Raw genomic sequence first — 15219 nt, forward strand, 5'->3', positions numbered from 1 at the left:
CCAATTGGCCGAACTTTTGAAGGACATAGAAAAGCTGAAAGTGAGTTCATGGTGTCCCAATGCGTCAGCAGGAATTAAGCCTCGTAAGTATAATGACTGCGAAGTGCTCACCGATACCCCAAAGTGTGGTCCCTGCTCGAAGCTTTGGCTTCAGCTGTGTTAACAGGTTTCATTAGAGGAACTCAAGAAGAAGCAGAGGGAAGACATGCTTAAGAAAAGCGCCGCACACGCAGCTTTTTGACGGCCTTAATTGCTAAAAAAATGTGATTGGCATAAAAAAAAAAGCTGTCTACAGAACCAGACGAAAGCCACAGGATTGCGCCACATAGTTGAAATTTATTTTAGGCACGAAAAACACAGTCACAAGCGAGGATAAAAGACATTTTAGTTGGGTTTTGTGTGCGCCTAAAAATTAATTGCGAACATACACGAACTAGCAACTAACGGACAGAGTCGTATGTTATGACCTCAAGCATCGTTTATCGTGGGCAGTTCAGCAAGCCATAGTTATGCTGTATTTGCCTTACACCACTAAAATATCACGCAGTATAAAGTTTCTGTGGCAGCACAACAAGAAATCCCGATAATATACTGTTGGCAAAGCTCTTTCAGAACAGCCGCCACTGCGCCTTGCCATGACGACTGCACGTTTTTTGTCTGCTAGCGGAAGCTTGTTGCGCCGCGAGCGTCACCAAACCGAAAGTTGTTTTGACGCTGTGTGACAGATCATCTGTCGCGGGGAGTTTTGCAACTTACCTAGTTCTGGAAACGTTGCTTTTAATAGCGATCAGTGTCAATTCGAATTAACCATGATCCGCATTAGGTGCTGCTACACGGTCTTTTTTAATAACGAGCAGGCGTGATTGGTATCAAGACTATTGCTGTTCTAGAAACTGGTATGTGTTTTGTGACAGAGTGTACTAGAAGTGTTGAGTGGCGTGAGTCGTGACCGCGCCTCGCTGCCTGATACCTTCCGCGTTGCCCGTAGCGGCAGCGCTACAGTCGAATAGTACTAAAAGAGCCGCGCGCCGCGTGCAGGAACTGCTATGGGCTTCGGCTTCTCCGGTGAGCTTTTTTGATGCAGATTTCTTCGTAACTGCCCATAATTCTTGTCTAGCACATGATGTCATTACCCTTGAAGTATGACACGCCAATCTGCTGAATTTGAGCTTCATAAAAGTCCTTGTGAGAGATCGAAAGTTACCTAGAAAGTGCGTGTTTCATATGATTTCTTCTGTCTTGACTCTTTCTTGGTTGGGCAGGTATCTACAATATTAAATATAACTGAGCCGATTTATTGGAAGTTAGTTGTGCCCAGAAAGCTGTGAAATTAAAAAAAAAAGATATACCATGTCAAACGCACGGAGAACCTGGAGGCCGTAGAGGGAAGAGGAAGGAAAGCTGAACCCCCTACACAACAAATTTTTTTCGTAATTTCATTTTTCAGGGTATACTAAAAGATTGTGGTCATTCATTATGCGCTTCTTCTCATATATGCATATTCATAATCATCATCATCAATCTGGGTCCCTGTCCTCATCTACACAATCATGATCGGGTGTGTGCGCGCTCAGTCTCAGACTGCTCGTTCGCTGCTGAGCCCTTGGCTGAATAAAAGCTGTCTCAACCCAGACGTCATACGTGTGCAGGTGGATTTTCGGTCCTCTCCCACCTCGCTCGACTCCCTGGAGCTGCGTTCAGGCCGCCGATTGCCCCCCCCCCCCCCCCCCCCCCCCTGTCTGGCAGCATGTCACAGAGCCTGCCGGCGCTGCTGCCATCTCTTCCCCGCCGTCTTCAGCCGTGCCCCCTGTTTACGTACACAGCCACCAGCGTGATCCCCCTCTCTTCGCCGGTCGTCGTTGGGAAGACGTGGAGGACTGGCTCGATGAGTACAGCCGCGTGAGTGTTGGTAATCGCCGGGATGATAGCGCCAAGCTCCGTTACGTCTCTGTCTACTTGACCGGTGTCGCGAAAACGTGTTACTTTAACCACATCATCGACATACCCGACTGAGCGACCTTCGAGCGGCAGCTCCGTCACGTTTTCGGCACACCGGCCATTCGGTCCGCAGTCGCGAAGAGAACCCTCGACACTCGCCAACAACATTCCGTTGAGTCGTACACGTCGTACATCGAGGACGTTCTTGCGCTCTGCTGGCGGGCCAATTCATCTATGCTTGAGTCCGACAAAGTACGCCACATTTTGAAGGGTATAGGCCCTGTTGCCTTCGATGCGCTGGTAGCTCAGAACACGGCTACCATAGCCGACGTCGTCACGACATGTCAGCGCCTCGATACTGTGTTCTCGGTTCGTCTACAACCAGACATAGGCGAACAATCAAACAGACCTCTCCGTGACCTGATAAGAGACATAATACGTGGATAGTTGCAGAACATGGGTTTCACACCTTCTCCACCATGTTCTCCTCAGTCTACTGGAGCGGCATTACGCGACATTATCAGGGAGGAACTGACATCTCTGAACTGCTATGCCTCCCAGCAAGGTAAAGACGACGTTGCCGGTACCACCGTACGCGTCGGTCGCTGCCGCTTCTCCCCCCCCCCCCCCCAAACTTTCATTCGATCCCGCCTGACCCTTCCTCGGCACACCTGACGGCACTCTCCTCAGGTACTCCGCATGGTTTCTACTTTTCCCCTTGGCGCTCATCTCGCCCAGTTTGCTATTACTGTGGGTATCGTGGACACATTTCTCCATTCTGCCGCAAGTGCCAGCAAGACGAGCGCCACGGTTACAACATGCGTGAACGAGATACTTTTTACTATCCAGGTCAACGTCATTCATCACCTACACGCTGGTTTCCCTTTCCGCCCGTATCGAGCGCACCTCGGAACAGCCGGAACTCCAGACGCCGTTCACCATCACCCTTTCGCCGCTCCTCTTCCCCACTTCGGCCTGCCTCATTCGTCACTGCCAGTCATTCGGAAAACTAAGTGATGCAGTTTTTTTTGGGGGGAAAACTGCATTCCGAACTAGGACTGATATTCCTCCACCAGGCCCCTGCAACATGATTTCGGTGGTTGTGGAAGGAGTGTACGTGGATGCCCTGGTGGACTAGGGTGCGGTATTTTCTGTTATGCGCGTTGATTAAGGCAAACGTCTGAAAAAAGTGATGACTCCTTACGATGGACCTACGTTGGTTGCTGCCCAGGGGTAAACCATTCACCCTTTCGCCTTCTGTACAGCCCGCGTTTTTATTGATGGTATCCGACAGCACATTCACTTCGCCGTCCTGACTGACTGCTCTCACAAATTAATTTTAGGGTGGGATTTTCTTTCTTCTGCCTCCGCGGCTGTTTGCTGTGGCCAACGCGTCGTCCACCTCACCGACACGGACTGCACGCTCAACGACGACCCGCAGAGGCCACTTAGTTTGACAGCTGCGGAAGATACCGAATTACCACCAGGTCAAGAGCGAATTGTACCTATTACCTCCAAAGACGTCGACCATGGTGACGTGTTGGACTCACCATGATTTAGTTGCGTCGGTAAATGCATCATTCTCGCTCCCGGTGTAGTTCGGTTTCTCAATGGTTCTGCACTTGTAACCGCTGTGAATACAACATCCGAAGAAATTCTACTTCTCCAGAACACCACGGTGGCCTGCGTGACGGATCCCGAGCCTGCGTGCGTCGTGCCACTTCATGCCGTCTCCTCCAACGACAACCCTAAAGGTGAGCCTGCTTCTTCTTCCGCCTTTACTGCAGCCATTAGCGACGACTTGACACCTTCACAGACGCTGCAGCTACTTGCTTTGTTAAAGAAACATGCAAATTCCTTCGATGTTTAGTCCTCGACATTGGGCCGCACTACTACTACAATGCATCAAATCCACACAGTTGGAACCTCTGTTGTGCGCCGCCGGCCCTACCACGTGTCTCTTGCTGAGAGAAAATTATCGAAGAAAACATAGCTGACATGCTCAAACGAGAGGTAATTCGCCCTTCGTCTAGCCCTTGGTCGTCGCCTATGGTTCTGGTTCGTAAGAAGGATGGCTCCGTGCGCTTTTGCGCCGATTACAGGGCGCTCAACAAGATAACTCGCAAGGATCTGTACCCAATGCCTCGCATTGACGACGTCCTTGATTCTCCACAAGGCGTGCAATACTTTTCCAGCCTCGACCTGCGTTCCGGATACTGGCAAATTCCTATGCACGAAGAGGATAAAGAGAAAACGGCATTCGCAACTTCTGACGGGCTATACGAATTAAACGTTATGCCCTTCGGGTTGTGCAACGTGCCCGCTACATTTGAGCGCATGATCGATACCGTGCTGCGCAGCCTCAAATGAAAGACCTGTCTCTGCTACTTGGACGACATCGTCATTTTTTCGTCAACGTTTCCTCAGCACCTACAGCGTTTAGATAACGTTCTGACGTGCCTTGTCGCCGCTGGTCGCCAACTCAACAACATTTACAAAAAAAATGCCGTTTCGCCACAAAAGCTATCAAGGTTTTGGGCCACGTCGTGACCAAAGACAGAATTTGGCGGGATCCGGACTAAATTGCTGCGGTGCTTCGCTTTCGGCACCCCGAAAGGCCGAAGGAGTTGCGAAGTGTTCTAGGTCTCGCCTCCTACTTTCACCGTTTTATACGAAACTTCGCATCAATAGCGGCTCCACTGCACCAGCTTCTTGCTTCCGACGTCTCCTTCTTGTGGTCGGAAGAATGTCAAACGGCATTCGACCTGTTAAAGTGTGCCCTCACGTCCGAACCTGTACTCCGCCACTTTGATAAGGCCGCACCAACCATCCTACATACAGACGCTAGCGGCCGCGGTATAGGCGCCGTTCTGCTCCGACTCGACGCCTCTCCACAAGAGAGAGTAGTTGCTTATGTTAGTAGAGTACTAACCACGAACGAGAAGAACTATACCATAACTGAGCAGGCGTGCTTGGCTGTGGTCTGGTCAGTGCAAAAGTTCCGTCCCTATCTCCATGGCCGTCATTTCACGATCGTTACGGATCACCACGCCCTATGCTGGCTTTCCACGTTGAAGAGCTTGTCTGGACGCTTGGGTCAGTAGATTTTACGTTTACAGAAGTATGACTTCGATATCGCTTACAATTCAGGTAGAAAACACCAAGACGCCGATGCCATTTCGCGCTGCCCGCTACCAAATACCCAGATCAGCATCGGTCAAACCTCGGCACCCGCGCTCACTTCAATAGACCAGCTATTATCGGACGACAAGCGCAAACTTCACTCGTGCCATCCAGTTGTCTAATCCGTGCTGTAGGCGCATTATGGACCAGCTCTCAGGAACTTCCCATCCACCTAACGCGCGGCATCGTCGTGAAATCTTGCGATTTAGGAGAATGGAGTTCTGTACCGTCACATATACCACCCTGATGGTCAACGCTGGGTTCCCGTGTTCCCACACTCTCTTCGACTTGACGTGCTTAAAGCCTTCCACGACGACTTGACTGCCGGACATCTTGGTATTAAAAAAAACTCACGATCACATTCGAAGTCGCTTCTACTGGCCCGGTATTTCTACTAGCATCACGCGCTACGTCGGTTCCTGTGTCCCATGCCAGTGTCGTAAAATCCAGAAAACTGCACCGGCCGGGCCTCTACACCCAATTCCGTGCCCCACAAAGCCATTTGAGGTTGTAGGTAGCGACCTTTACGGACCTCTTCCCGTCACATCTACTGGCAAACGATGAATAATGGTCGCCATAGACTATTTGACACGCTACGGTGAGACAACGTCTGTATCTACTGCCTCTGCATCGGAAGTTGCCGACTTCGTTCTGCACGCCATCATTCTGCGCCATGGAGCCCCTCGTGTATTGCTGAATGAGCTTGGAATGGCGCTCCTGCCAGAAGTGCTAAATGAAGTATTGCGGTCCTCTGGAATAACACACAAGACAGCTTCGAGCTACCACCTTAAGACCAATGGTCTCACTGAGAGGTTTAACCGTACTCTTGCTGATATAATAGCCGTCTACATCAGTCCAGATCACAAAAGCTGGGATACTCTCCTACCATTCCTCACCTTTGCTTACAACACGGCCTTCTGCGCACCACTGGTTATTCGCCATTCTACCTCGTTTATGGACGTTCCCCTACTTTCTTCCTCAACGTTTCCTTTTTCAACAGTGACGTGAACTCGTCTCCGTTTTCCAGCGAGGAATACGTTTCCCGTATTCCCGGTGTCGCGATCGCGCTCGCATCAACACGGAAGCGCAACAGCAAGATCGAAAATCATTTATGACGCATACCATCGCCTCGTATTCTTCCGACGTGGTGATCAGGTGCTCCTGTTTACACCTATTCGTACACCTGCTTTGTGCGTCAAGTTTCAGCCACACTTCATTGGGCCTTACATAGTTATGGAGCAGACTTCGCTCGTTAATTATCGTGTGACCCCACTTGTCATCCCAACAGACCACCGTCACCGCACCACACAGATCGTGCACTGTCTCGCATGAAACCCTTCAGGCGACGTTCTCTGCCACATTGACTTGCCACGGCTAGGTTGGCCGCTTCGATGTGGGGTGAATCAGTGTGGGCATTCATTATGCGCTTCTTCTCATATATGCATTTTCATAATCATCATCATCCGTCTGGGTCCCTGTCACAATCATCATCGGGTGTGTGCGCGCTCAGTCTCATAGTGCCGGTTCGCTGCTGAGCCCTTGCCTGAATAAAAGCTGTCTCAACCCAGACGTCATAATATTTACACTTATTCACAGCAACCACCAATTGCCAAAGTTAGTCGCTCTGCTGCCCCCCCCCCCCTAAAAAAAAAAAGTCCTGGGTAGCCCTGCGCCGAATGCTTACAGTTGGTGAAGCTGAACATAGCGTGCCTATATACAAATGCGCGCTGTAAATTTCATCTTTTCGACAGTGTGAGGGCTCAAAACTGCAGCTTTTCTCGCTCACTTTAATCCAAGTGCCAGCCTAAATAATCTGCACGCCATTCAAATAATCTCAGCGTCGAGCTTAAGCCATCTGCCAAACATTTAATCCAAGCGCCAATACATTTATTCCAAGCGCCAACACAATGATGCCACGTGCCAGTGAGTTTAATCCAAGTGTCACCGTGTTTAATCCAATTACCAATGACTTTGATTCAGGTGCCAGTCAGTTTAATCCATGCGCTAGAAACGCATAGTGTGCCACTTTATATAGTATAAATGTCGGAATAACGTAAACATGACGTCACAGGAAGAACTTTTCTCTCGCCTATACATGCTAGCGCTTATGAAATGAAGTTCGCAGCGCTATTTCCCCTTAACGTTTTGGTGTCATGACTTCAAAGAAAAAACGGTGAGTAGTAATTTCATTTAAGGGTGCTTAATATATTTGCTCATAGAGTCCATGTTAGTTTATATTTCATCGCTGCAGCATTATTCCGGCTAACCATATACACCATCGCATATGCATAGATTCGTGTCGTCTGCTCAGCAGACGGCATTTGGCTACTTATTAACTGAGGCTTCCGCAGTCGTCTGCTCAGCCCAGTGAGAACAGTGACCGACGGATAATATTCATTCGTTCTTCAAATCTGAAATAACCACTTAAAATACTTAACTTGCATTTAATCAGGTTCATGTGGAAATAAGTTGTTATAAAAGCATCCAAGGAGATACTCCGGTTTTCATGTAACAGACGACGCTTAGTGTACCTGAAGCGTGTTTGCTTGAAACACGTGTGTTTTCATACGGGCATATTTGCAGACTAGAAGAGAGCTTTGCTTGAAGTCACGGCAGGACGGAAATGGGGACCACACTTTAAGAACCCCGACGAACCTCGTGAAAAAAAAAAAAAAACAGCAGTCTCGGTGGTCGACAGGGCTAGGATTCTGTACGTGTACAGGCGTGGCGGTGACTTAAAGCAACTGGCCGACGCTCTAGACATCAACATTAAAACAGCAAGATCGATTCCCGCTACCGACAGAGAAACATCAAAGCATGGTGGGGGTTCAAAAAGGAAGTTTGGAGATCACGTCGTGAATACTTTGAGGCGAATTGTCCACGAAAACTGTACATTTACATTAAAGCAAATAAAGGAGGCCCTGGAGGTAGAAATCTTAGGAGTAACAATCAGTGCAAGCACAGTCGATCGCTCGATGGATGCCCACTCCTACTTGATGAAGCTAGTGACGCAGAGGCCTACAGATCACAACCTTGACGATATCAAGCACAGCCTCGTGCTGTACGCAGAGTGGCTGCCGTCTGATGGACCGCGTGTTTGCCGCTTCTATTAGTTTGGAACTAACTTCAATGTTCTAGGAAATTCGGCAGGGCAGCTAAAGGACAACCAGCTGTGCACATGACCACAACGACAAAAGGAGCGAACTTTTAATATTGTAGCATGCATGTCCGCAAACGGAGTTATTCACTCGACTGTGGTGAACAAAGTTCATTGGGTTGTTTTTAATGATTTCCTCAGCGATGTATCGGCACGTGTAGAACGTGAAGGTGACTTGTGAACGTCTATCTCCGGGCCCTGTGAGACAGTTATGTCTTAATAAATACACTTACCTGTGCCTATGTTTATTTTTTTAATAATTAGTAGTAAGCACTCTTGCTTTCCCCATATATATATATATATATATATATATATATATATATATATATATATATATATATATATATATATATATATATATATATATATATATATGACGCTATGATGACTGGGTGACGTGGCCCGGCTCATACGCCATGTTTATTCTCAAGCACGTCTTCTTCATCGGCTTCTACCATGCCTTCATACGTCCCCCCGAAAGAATGCGCGAGTTACAATCAACAAAACAACAAAAAGCGTAAAGTGAAGAATGTCAAAATGCGCGGTAGTTCCAGAAAGCGTAAAGTGAAGAATGTCAAAATGCGTGGTAGTTCGATTTCAGGAGGGAGTTTCTTAACTCGCACAAAAGCTTCACAGTATAGGGCAGCAGTCCGGTCATATCTAAGGTAGCTCTGGTGGACGCGGCTGGCTGTTGTGCCCTGGATAGCATAACCCTGCCCTGCACATCTCCACTGATGATGACACGACTTGAGGTCTTGTGAAAAACGAACAAGGCTTGAAATCTGTGTAGCATTGGATTGACGGATGTCTTTGGCATCGGATCCAGCGCCGTCGTGGCAATAGATGCTTTGCTTCTAGTCGGAGCACGTGAGAACCGAGGACGATGGGACGATGTCTTTTTTTCTCCGTTGTATACGTAGTAGCTTCATGTCTCTTTCGTAACTTTCTGTGGCGTTCTCTCAGTTTGTTGGATCGCAGACATGGCTTTGAGAGAGAGAGAGAGAATTAACTTTAATAAAGGTCCTGAAGGGGACTGGGCACCCCTTACAGGGGCCAGCCCGGTGGCTCCGCCCATGTGGGGACTGGGAGTCGGAGCTCGCCAGCCACCTTTTGGGCCTTCTGGACGGCCTGGTGTTGAAGGGCCCTGTCGGGGCTCCTGAGGTGGTTGAACCAGTCGTCCTCGGTGGCAGGGGACCCGAAGCTAGCGTTTAGCACGGGACACTGCCACAGCATGTGACTTAAATCGCACCTTGAATTTTGACATTTGGGGCATTCTGGCCCTATATCTGGTAGGTATTTGCTGCAGATATAGGGGCTGGGGTAACTGTGCGTTTGCAGCAGTCAAAGCGTTAATTGTTGTGCTTTATTTAGTGCTGAGTGAGGTGAGGGGAATTCCTTTCTAAATAACTTATAGTGCGAGCAAATTTCATGATATGATAGGAGTGGCTCCCGGTGCGTGTTGGTGTCCCCAGCCAGTGAGCCGGACCGCGACCCCCCGCGGCACGTAAGATCACGCGCGAGGTTATGGGCCAGCTCATTACCGTTGGGGACCCCTGGTTGAACGTTGATCCCTTCATGACCAGGGAACCAGTGGATATGCTTGTCTACAGTTATCTGAACAGATGCTAGAACTCTTAATGCCGCCTGGCAAAGTGTACCACGGCGGTATGCCAGTGCAGCGGGTTTAGAGTCGGTAAATATTGTGTCGCGCTGAGGGAGTGCTAGAGCTAGGGCAATGGCCACTTGTTCAGCCTCGCAGGCTTTCTGTGTTTTTACGGTAAGAGCATTAAGAGCTTTTCCGTCTGGGGCGACCGCCACAGCTGCAAAGTGGGGTTTGTCCACGTATTTAGCGGCGTCTACGAAAACCACGTCTGTCGCGTGTAGGTTGGCCGCTTTTAGTAAGGATTGAGCTCGTGCCCTTCTTCGAGCCTGATTGTGCACCGGGTGCATGTTCCTGGGGAAGGGTAGCACTGTGATTTTAGCGTGAAGGTGTTGCGGTAATGGTTCTGGTTCGTTGACTTGAGTTGGGATAGAAAGACTTATGTGTGAGAGGAGTTCCTGACCCGCAGCTGTCGAAGACAGGCGTATGAGTTGGGCCATTCTTTGTGCTTCGATGATTTCTTGGAACGTGTTATGTACCCCAAGGGATAGCAGGCGCTGCGTGCTTGTGGACATGGGTAGACCAAGTACTCGTTTTGTACAATTTCGGATGAGGTTGTCTACTTTAGTTTCATCGCCTTTGCTCCACGGGTGAGCGCAGGCAACGTAGTGAACGTGGCACATTAAGAACGCATGAAAGATGCGTAGTAAGCTTTCTTCTGTGAGTCCTGCGTGTCTATTAGCGACGCGTCGGGCGAGGTGCATGACTGCCTCAGCTTTTTTGGTGAGATGTGTGATGGTTAAGTCGTTTTTGCCATTCTCCTGTAGGGTAACGCCCAGAATTCGAACCGACGACACTATCGGGATAACCGAGCCATCTATTGTGGAGAGGTGTATGGTAGGTTCAGCTTTGGTGCGGCCGTACTGTGGTGGCAAAAGCAGCAACTCGGTCTTAGATGCCGATAGTCTGAGGCCCGTGGGCTTTAAAAATGTTTGTACTGCAGTGACTGCTTCCTGAAGGCTCGCTTCAATTTGTCCATCGCTCCCTCCAGTACGCCAAATAGTAATATCGTCGGCGTAGAGCGCGTGTTCTACGCCTTCGATGTGTCTCAGCTTTTGCGAAAGTTGCCTGAGGGCTAAATTGAAAAGAAACGGTGAGAGCACCGACCCTTGCGGGGTGCCGCGCGGGCCTAGGTTGTAGGTGTGTGACTTGAGATCCCCAACTTTAAGTGTGGCCGTTCTGGCTCTTAGGAAAGAGCGGACGTATTCGTAGAAACGGCGGCCTAAGCCTGCCTCCTGAATCTCGTGTAGTATATGAACGTGGCTTATGGTATCAAAAGCTTTCTCTAAGTCAAGAGCTAGGATTGCTCTGAGGTCTTTGCTCCTTACTCTAAGTAACGTCTCCTGCAGCATGAGAAGTACGTCCTGCGTGGCCATAGCCGGCCTGAACCCTACTTGATTGAATGGGAAGAGGTGTTTTCGCTCTGAGTATTTTGTGACTCGACGGAGAATGACGTGCTCCATGACTTTACCCACACAGGATGTGAGGGAGATGGGTCGTAGAGAGTCGATTGATTTGATTGATTTTGTGGGGTTTAACGTCCCAAAACCACGATATGATTATGAGAGACGCCGTAGTGGAGGACTCCGGAAATTTGGACCACCTGGGGTTCTTTAACGTGCACCCAAATCTGAGCACACGGGCCTACAACATTTCCGCCTCCATCGGAAATGCAGCCGCCGCAGCCGGGATTCGAACCCGCGCCCTGCGGGTCAGCAGCCGAGTACCTTAGCCACTAGACCACTGCGGCGGGGCATAGAGAGTCGAGTTACAGGGGTTTGTTCGGCTTGGGAATGAGTATGACGGTCGCGGCCCTCCATTCTGGCGGGTCGCTCCCTTGCTCCCAAACCTCATTCATGTGGGTGGCTAGTGATTCAATTTCATGGTCAGCCAGGTTGCGGAGTAGCTTGTTGGTGACTCCGTCATGACCCGGGGCTGACTTAGTATTGAGCTCTGCTATTACCGCGCGTATTTCAGCGCTAGTTATAGCCTGCTCAAATGGGTCGTCTGTGGCCCCCGCGTAAGGTGGACAGTGTTCATGTGAGGTAGGTTCTGTGCATAGATACCGGGCTGCTGTAGCATCTAAAATCTGCGCGTCGGTAAGTTGCTGTCCTCGCGCTTTGTGTAACAGTCTATCTAGAGTTAGTCGTTGCTCTGACTTGGTGGGCTTGTCGCCGAGCAGATGCCTGAGAAGGTCCCATTTCAGACCCTTTCTCATGCGTGCGTCAATCGAATTACACACCTCATTCCACTGACTGCGTGCTAGTGTGTGACTGTACTCTTCGCTTTGTCGGTTGAGTAATGCGATTTTTTTTCGTAGCCTACGATTGAGTTTATGCATTCTCCATCTTTCTTGGAGACTTTTGTGAGCCTCCAGGAGATGTGCGAGGTGGCTGTCCATGTGGTCTATGTTGCGTGTTGTAGAAATATTTTTGGTAGCTTGTTTTACGTCCCGCTGTAGTCTCGCAAAGAGTTCAGAGAGTGAAGAGTAATGGTTGGTGTCTTGTTTGCGTATTTGCCTAAAGAAGTTCCAGTCTACTACTTTAAAGTCTCTGGGCTCGAGGCTGCCTATATTGACTGTTGTGCTACAGATAAAGTGATCGCTACCGAGGTTAGCTTTCAGATTAATTCATGTGGGATTCGAAACGTTGCGTGCTAGGGTCAGGTCAGGGGATGAGTACCGTGACACTGAGTTACCTACGTGTGGGGGGGTAGAGAGGTCGTTAAGTAACACGAGATTGTGTTGAGTGATGTGTGTTTGTAAGTGGCGTCATTTCCGTGTTGTGCGATTGTAACCCCATTCTACATGGGGGGCGTTGAAGTCCCCCGCGATGATGAGGGGATGGTTGCCTGCTATCTGCGTCGCTTTAGTTAGTAGTGTGGTGAATGTTTCTGTGCTGTGTGAAGGTGAACTGTACACGTTAAGGATAAATACCGATTGCTTAATGTTAGCGTTGGGGATGATCTCTATCATCTGATGCTCTATTTTGAGGTCTGGGCGTACTGCATGTGTCGTGTAAGCATAAGGCTTAGCCACACAGGCGGCTATTCCTCGAGCTTTAATCCCACAGACGGCCTCGACTCTGTATCCGCGAAGAGCGAATCGGTCGATACGCGTTTCCTGCAGGAGAATGACGGACGGTCGTTGGGTCATAGAGCCAATGAATTGTTGTAACGTTTCTTTCCGGGTACGGAGGGTACTTGCGTTCCATTGCCAAATTGTGAATGATTGTGACGACGCCATTTTAAGGCCTAGGTATTAGCCCAGCGCGCTTACTGCGTGCCAGGTCCTCCTCCAACACCTTAGCCCTCGCGTCTATTTGTGCTGGCCATGCAGCCAACTCGATAAGTTGTTTCTGCATGCTCTCTAGTTTAGCGTTGAAAGCGCTATACTCGGCCGTGGTTTCTGCGCGGTACTGCTCTAGTATCGCGTATATATTGGCTGTAAAGCGGTCAAATTTGGATTGCTTTTCGGCCTGGAGCGTCAGGCCTGCCCGTTTCTTAGCGCCGCGTATCGAGACGGGGCCGCTGATAATGCTACTCTCGCGCGATTCGGGGGCCTGTTGCTTTGCTAGCTCTTCTTTAAGCGATTGGATTTCTTTAGCCTGCTCCGCATACATGCGTTTTAACTGTGCTAGTTCTGGGTCAGGTTGCTGTGGCGAGTGTACCTGACGTTGCGCTGCGTGGGCCTCACCTTTGCATGCCACCTTGTCAGCCCAGGTAGGCTGGTCAGTGGGAGTAGGATTTCGTGGGCCTAGAGGAGGTCCTTGCGGTTCGGTGGTCTTGGCAGGAACCGGGCTGGTTGCTGGGGTGGGTGTTTGCTGCTGGGCTTGCTTTCGTCGGCGACGGCGCTGACGACAACGGCGCACCAGGTAAGGCAGCTGGTAGCGATGTTGGTATTCGCGGTCGCCCGTGCGGTGTGCTTCACCGCATAAGGCACACACTGGTTGGTTGCACACGTGTGGGTTGTCCGTTGGTAAGTGACCGCAGTGGTCGCAGACCTTGGTTGAAGGAGTGGGGCACACGTCTTGGCGATGGCCCACTTGGCCGCAGGTACGGCAGGTGTCTATTTGGCGCTTGTACAACGTGCAGCGGTAGATGACCTGGCCGCAGTAGACGTAGTTGGGCACTTTGAGCCCGTTGAATATCAGAATCACAGTTTCAGTGTTCTTGATGCGACGCGCTCCCAGTAGGCTTGAGTTGCGCGGTTGGATTAGCATGCGGTTGAGTGCGGCGTCGTCAAAGTCAGTGTCGACGCCACGAATCACGCCTCGGCTCGTGATACCGGCAGGTAAGAGGTAGGTCGTGACCGGGTGTCTCTGGTCGGTGAGAATTATCTCGGTTACTCGACTGTACGCTGCTGCATTAGTAGCACTGGGCGTACTGACGACAAAAATGTTTTGCATCGAGTTGGGACAAATAATGTCCTCCTCCGTTACCGACGGCGCTAGCTGAGCTGCCATGGTTAGTGCGGCGAGAATCCTGTGCGGGCGGCAGGCTTGCACGTTGAGGCCGCCTCTCGGTCGCACGATGACTCGATTGTGACTACGTGGCATCGCCGGCAGTCGGCTCGCAGCTGCGACGCGTCGTAGAGTAGCGTTAGGCGTCGCTGTCGCGCCTCGTTGCGTTCCAGATTGGCGGGCTGCGTGTGACTTCGCGCGCGATTCTTGCCGTCTTTTTAGAACGGAGAACCATCCGTTTCCTTGTAATTTCTCAGGGGTGACGTCGTCTCCTTCCATGGCAATCTGCTGCGGCATCTCGCAGCTGGCGTGCGAGCGCCGTAGGCGGGGAGGCTGGCCTAACCTCGCCTAGGCCTAGCTCGCCGGTGCAGCAAAAATGCCTCTAAAATGATGAAAAACGAGCCCACCTTGGTGAACCAGGTGTCGAAATGTTCAGGTGAACTTCGCGGAAGAGCGTCCGTGCAGTTCAGGAAGATCCGAGGCCGTTGACCGGTCAGAATTGGCATTCGCAGCGGAGCGCGATGGGTGTGCGTCCGCACACCAGTCTCTGGCTTTGAGAACTGGTGCAGAAAATTTTGTCGACGTTGCTTTCTGCGAAGATGGCTTAGGCATCGACTTTGTCTTTGCTTCTTTAATTGATGTTGTCTCTGATGACCTTTCAGCCACAAGTGTACTCGTGAGATAGTTTCACTTGATCGTTGTCCTTGTTCGAGTAGCCGTTGCAGTTCTTGGAGTCAGTGGAGTTGCCTTTGTTGAAATTACTCGTCTTGTGGTGAAAGTTCGTCGGATGGGGCTTTCAGGCGGAAATTTCATTCAAGTCT

The 15219-nt window shown here is 50.2% G+C and overlaps 1 protein-coding gene across 3 annotated transcripts in view; it reads right to left on the reverse strand.

Moving 5' to 3' along the window:
- LOC119167687 (G patch domain-containing protein 2) overlaps positions 1-15219 on the reverse strand; it is a 341817-nt gene that overhangs the window by 186862 nt on the left and 139736 nt on the right. The window lies entirely within an intron of this gene.

This window comes from Rhipicephalus microplus, chromosome 6 (genome assembly GCF_043290135.1).
Source record: "Rhipicephalus microplus isolate Deutch F79 chromosome 6, USDA_Rmic, whole genome shotgun sequence".
Lineage (NCBI taxonomy): Eukaryota > Metazoa > Arthropoda > Arachnida > Ixodida > Ixodidae > Rhipicephalus > Rhipicephalus microplus.